The sequence below is a fragment of the Octopus sinensis genome, unplaced genomic scaffold, assembly GCF_006345805.1.
Source record: "Octopus sinensis unplaced genomic scaffold, ASM634580v1 Contig10281, whole genome shotgun sequence".
NCBI classification, from domain to species: Eukaryota; Metazoa; Mollusca; class Cephalopoda; order Octopoda; family Octopodidae; genus Octopus; species Octopus sinensis.
The window spans coordinates 1,779-8,493 of record NW_021832075.1 but is presented as its reverse complement, the minus strand read 5'-3'; the positions used below and the strand labels follow the sequence as shown (position 1 = coordinate 8,493).

General features: G+C 38.8%; 1 pseudogene; it reads right to left on the bottom strand.

The window, feature by feature from the left end:
- Nucleotides 1-3,261: 3,261 nt before the first annotated feature.
- On the bottom strand, nt 3,262-5,775 carry LOC115228305 (annotated as a pseudogene).
- Between the last annotated feature and the right edge of the window lie 940 nt (nt 5,776-6,715).

Below are 6,715 nucleotides of genomic sequence, written 5' to 3'. Positions count from 1 at the left end.
TGAGATCACTGTGTTTCCTTTCAACAGGGGGAAGCCTCTTACCTAGGATGACACGTGTGTGGACTCTTTCTCGCCTCAGAACCTGCTGATGTCCGCATCCGCCCCTGGATCTATTGCCACAACCGCGGAATGCAAAAAGATTCGGAAGTACTCCTCACTTATAAAAAAAGTTCCAATTCCTCTCATTCACAGTTGAGACTTCCGGTTCCTTGGACGGTGAGGCAATCAGCTTCGTTCAGGAGATCGGGTCCCGCATGTCTGCTATCACAGGCGACGCCCGCGAATCAAGATGGTTTTTCGAGCGGATATTCCTTGCGATAGTACGCTCTAATTTTTTCTCGATCGCGTCCATGAAGCTTTCAAAACTTGACTGAATTCTTTTTTCGTAATTTTCATTGTGGTTTAACTTCAATTCGCTCGCCAAGAGATCGTATTTATGTAATTTCTCGACTTCCACATTATTGAGAAATAAGTCCAACTTCAATGAGCGTAATGATGTTCCGAACTTTGTCGTAATCGCTGTTCAACATTCTTCCACATATTGTATCAAGATATTGTATTTTTTCTTAATGTCTTTAAGTTAAAAATAATTTTTTTTGTTTATTTTTGACCTTTCCTTTCTTTCGGTTCTGAGGACTAAGACAAGCGTTTCACGATGCTATTAAAATAACATGTCTGGGGATCCTTAGATTCTCTCGAGATGCTCTAGGCCAGTGGTTCTCAAACTGGGGTACGTGTACCCATAGGGGTACGCGAAAAATTTTTGAAAATCTATTTAATTTTCGGCACTATTAATTGAATTTTGGTGTTAAATGTTATCAAAATATCACAACATTGGATTTTATACAATCGATTTTTTTCTTTTGTTTCCGACTAAATATTTCTGTGAACAATGATTTTCATCTTTGTTTAGTTTAAAATCAGTTCATCGTGCAAAGCTGAATGTTGTTCATGATATTCGGGTGTGTCTTTTGTCAAAGGATCCAGAAATAGATAAATTAGTGGTTGATAAACACCATCCATCTCATTAATTAAATAATTTTTTTCCTTAATTTGTTAAAAATCGATAAGGAGTACGCAAAGCAAAAAAGTTTGAGAATTACTGCTCTAGGCAACAGGAAAGAAGGCCGATGTTGATCTCCATGAAACTAGAAAGACCCAGAGCTGCTTTCCACGTACGCATTAAGAGTTTTGAGTTTGCTAGCTGTCCACAACGATGTGCTATTTGAATCTCTTGTTCGTGTGCGATTTGTAGGTAAGAGGAAAAATCTGGACTACGAGAGGTTTGCATCGGTGAGAGGAGGAAAGAAAACATGTTACCAACATTATATAGATAACTACGACTCCTTCGTGGCAACTGACTCTCCCCAAATGACACATGGAAAAATGCTGAAAGGCAACTATATAGCTGCTGATAAACAGGTTGGAAAGCAGACAAATAAAACCCAGTCGGGAAAGATATGCCATCTAGATTTTTATGCACTTACCGTTGAGCAATAGGATCTTAAACTCAGAATTGAAAATAAGAACGATCGTAAAAACAAATGGGCAATGTACGTGCCAGAATACAACGACGCATCAAGAAATTGAACTGCCAGCACGCTTTTGTAAAAGAAATCAAAAAACTCAAGGGCAGTGTAAAAATGTTTCAGGCCATGCGACTACTTAAAAGAAAACATAGTAAACCTAAAATTATTAATAGCACGGAAAAAATTATTCACGACCCCACTGTTCAAGCCGAACTAATAGCTGATCATTTCGAAAATCAATTCAGGTTAACCACCGTAGACATTCCTCCTTTTACTGGCACAGCCGTCACAGTGGAGGAGGTCGCCCGAGGTGCTAGCAAACTTGAAAAATGTCGGCTGCTGAAATAAACCACATCAATGCAGAGCTGATTAAGTACGTTCCAAAGTAGCTCATGGATAAAATTGCGACCATATTCAACAACATGTTTACGACCCACTCCCGTTAGAGGCAGACACACTCATCCCTATACGAAAATACTTGTTTCAAGCACTCCCACTCCCGCTACGGATGAATGAGAAAACTCAAATTTGGACATCTTCTAAAACACTGAAGGAATCAGGTCACAAAGTTTCACTAGCATACATAAACAGGATTTCTGCGAATTACCTCCAACAATTCCTGAAGATTAAAAACTTGAACATATGCCGTTATCATAAATAGCAGAAATTGGAACTTCAGTGCCTCCTGAAATTACTGCATCAGCGGGAGGGCTGATTAATTGATTAAAATTAACAACAAATTTTCTGCTATTAGCACTAAAGTCAAGTTTTTAATTAAGAAGAAGGTGTTAATTCTCCAACTTCTTTAATTGATGGAAACAAATTCAGTCAAAATGATTTTAATTTTAAAAGCAAGTTTTAAAAGCAATTGTTAAAAGAAAAATTGGCAACTCGCTTAATAATACATTAGAAGCAATTTCTAAGAAAAAAATCATAATTTTAAAACACTTTAGACTCGGATGGCACGTCAATTATATCAATGAACTAGAAGTGCTTTTGCCAATTTCCTGAAAAATGAAGAAGTTTGATTTCTGTATTTTTAATATTAAAAATAGAGGACTTTGTATTCTAAATACACTGGGAAACTGAAAATGATTAATAAACCTACAATATACGACCACTTCTTTATGGGCACAGATTGTATTATTCATATGCCAAAAATGCAAAAAATCTATCGCAATATTTGGAATGTCCCGTGGGTTTGATTTGATAAAAACGGGAAAAACTTATGAAAGTTTAAAAAAATTTTCTTTATCTTGGTGACGCTAAAACAATACATCTGCTTCTGCAGAACACATCTTTCTGTCAACATTTGAAATGTGCCTCCGACTTTTTCGGACTTCACGTAAAGTTCCACATGAGAATTCACTATCCCCAATCCTCTTCGTTTTATATCTCGAAACAGGATTAAGAGAGTTAAGAGCTCTGGTTGGCAACATTTGTGAAGAGATGATTTATGTGGACGACCTGGACATTGTTTCTGAAAATATTAAACATTTCAGTACATTCTCAACGAACTTCCATATGTATTTTCAAAATGGTTTTTATCCATAAACTCTGCCAAAACGGAGCTTGCAATTATCGAAAATCCGACGAATAAGGGAGAATACAAAAGAAGGTGGGCTCGCTTCTAAGAGACTCTGAAGATGTCACTTGCATAAAAATTCTTGTTATAAATGCATTGAAAAAATTATGGCCTATATGGAATCACAAGAAAAAATAGAATTAAATATTAGGCTCCGGATATAAAGCTTTTGTCGTCTCGGTTTTCAGTTGTAACTCTGGCACATGGGAAATCTTGAAACACATAATGGAAAATCTTAATTCTTTTCACAGAACCCAGCTAAAATCAATAATCAAAATGAAACAGCCCATCAAGATAGCTAATGAAAACCTTTATACAAAATGCAAATCGAGTGTCCTGTCAGTAGATATTTAAACATCTAGATGGAGTCTTTTGGACCACGTTTTACGTTTAAATGTCATGGTTTCCGCAAATGTCGCTATGGATCACTTCTTTGCGAAAACCATTCTGGATTTCCCTGAAGACCAAAAGCGAATGGACACCTATTGACATTTTGGCTGCGACTAAAGTCGGCGGATGACCTGAACAACCTTAAGCTGACGCCTAACTCTGTACACACAATAACCTCCTCCTGACGTTCACTGTCTGAATTGCTTCTCGACCGTTCGGCTCAGACAAACTTGGCTCGTTTCCGTTCTGGTCATCACTCCTCATTAAACCACTATGCACACAAAATGGACATCTCGATCTCCCCCTTTTACCCCATTTTCCATGCTGATGAGCATACAACCGCCAATCTATTCCGCTGTCATGGTCTTCTATCGTTCCGTAAAAAATTTGCCATTCACGCCCCGAAGGTCCTATGGGAGCAATCTGGGAGGGCGCTTTTGTTTCTGCAAGATGCTAGTCTCATAACTTAAAGTAGGATCGGGGTTATGCAACAAACAACGAAAAATCAGCACAGGCAAATCGGCTTGTCATTGTCAATATTCAGCTTCTCTAATTTTTAATTTGTTTCATCTCTTTTAATTTTATAAAAGTAAATAGAGCTAAGCTAATTATGGCCTCACGAGACACCGGCGTATTCGTCAACAGTTCCCCACAGCGACATTTGTGTGTGTCTGGCAGTTTTTCAGCCTGACACGGAGGGAGATTGCGATTCTTAGGCATTCCTTGTCCACCAGGTTCCCGATGGAAGGGAAAGGGAGAGCCTTTGATCAGACACCGCTGCCTTCACAGTGACCTGCACGAAAACAACGAAAATTATTGATTGGAGACAGGAAGGAGGGCTTCGAAAATTGTCTCACAAGAGATTCGTCCCATTGACGCTGTACAGATTGAGAATTGGGCAGCTTCGAACCAAACCGAGCCTCCCACCAACCACAGGCTGAAGAGTAATCTTCGCACAATTTCCGTTCGGGGAGGTTTCTAAGAACGATATTTGTCCGTTTGTAACGTCGCAAATAATAAAACTAAATGATAACTGTTTAAGATAATGATTGGCACTTATTAAGAAATAATTAAAAAACAATCAAGAATCAGTGCTGTATTAGGATGCACGACGAATGATGGGATCATCAGTGGCAACATCTCCATCTTCGTTCATATCAGAATGTGTCAACTGAATAAGAATATGATCCTAAAGAGAATATCAATTCAGAAAATAACAGATTGAACAAGCCTTTCAATAAGTCTTTGCAACATGATTTTCCGTTCAGCAAGTTCCTCTTCCGTATCAATGTCCCCAATAATTTCTCCAAGATACCAAGCAATCAACTCAGATCGCCTAATCCCGAAACTCATCTCCTGAGACAACTCTGCCAGTTCATCGACATGCCGAATATGAGTGACAAGTGCATTAGTAATTGTTTATATTCCTCATATGTAATAGAATAGTCCGATAGCCTCCAGTTGTTGATGGGACAGAAGTCCGGTCTTACACTCAAGAAATAATGGTAACCTGGGGATTGAACATTCATAGGAGTTTGAGGAGTCATTGGAATGTCCTCGGGAATAAAAAGTTCATCGGGACCTTCATGAAAGAGGATATCAGGGTGGTCCACTCTGATTATAGACTTGCTTATAAGTCGGCATGCTTCTTTAATATGACGAGGCTCAACCTAAGAAATAAAAAAACATGATAGAACCTCATCACGAAGAAACATTCGTGCCATTGCTTCACTTAAGCGAATTATACTCTCTAACTGACGGACTGTAACACGCCAAGAAGTATTTCCACCAACAGCATCTCTCTGTCTCAAAAGCTTATATTGCTGGACAATATAATCTTGCGATTCTGGTGGAATTTTGGGGTGAATTGACGGAGAAGCAATATATCTTTTTCTTATATCTTCCAATGCATATTTCCGATCAAAAATACTCAAATTAAGTGCATGAAGTTGGACTATTTTACTAGCAATGGCATAGTCTGTTATCTAATAATTAAAAAAACCCAATCACCTCATTATATTCATCCACAAGTACAAAAAACAGATCAAAACGTGACATAATAGGGGCAGACATATTTACGTTACGTTTGAGTGATTTAGTACGGTCATAATGTCCTCCAAGTGGATTGGCCGCTGCGAGAATACAAGTCCGTGCATTTAATGTTGCTTTAACACCTGCCTTGGCAATCGAAATAGTCTGTTGTTCCATTGCCTCATGAATCGCCACTTGATCGTGAGTTTCAATTTTGTCAAATTCATCAATACAACACATCCCTACTCAATTAAAAGGACTGTCTACTCCGTCAGCTAGCATTAGTGCTCCTGCCTCAATTACTAGTTCCCCTGAATCTTCATCGCGGACAACTGCAGCTGTGAGTCCAGCAGCTGATGTCGATTTTCCGCTTGTATAAATAGCCCGTGTACTCAATTCCTCCACATGCCTATAAAATATAATACAATTCATTACTTGAGAAGCTGGCTTTTTGCAGTACTGGGATCTCCCACTACACAGACGTTCACATCTCCACGGAGACTTATTCCTTCAGAGGTTTGCTTACCAACTCCACCAAAAAGCATAAGTAAAATTCCACGCTTCACTTCGTCGTTTCCTTCTCAATTCAAACAAAATAATTCAACCGTGAATTGATGGGAAAAGGCTAGAACAGAGGTTTTGATACAAATCTCGGTCGTTGTACATTTCTCTGATTATTTCCTCACTGCAGTCTTCCAAAGCGACTCTATTCCTCGTCTTTACTGACGAAGCCAAAAAAGCAAGTCTGTAATTAAGATCTCGTACTCCCAAAGCCTTCAGCCCACGTACCCCTTCAACTTCATATGCTCTATTTCCAGTCATTCGAGTCGATGTTTCAGCTTTAGCTCCCGGTAGAGACAATACAGCCACGTCTGGCACAACAATAAGTGTTCCAATAAAATCACAACGGCCCCTGCCTGGGCTAGTTCCACACAGTCTCCACGAAGGATCACTTCCAGACTACGAGGGATTGACCCACGAGGAAGTTCCGACTGAGTTTCTTGAATTCGGACCTTTTGAAAATCAATGAAGTGTGACTTATCAACATCAAGTATGAAAGCGTTCGATTATTACAAACAGGATTTCGACAAATTGTGGGCTATGTGTTTATATAAAATACTACTTGTGAGTATTTGAATTGTTGTTCTACATTTCTTATAAGAGTCTGGCATTCAAAACA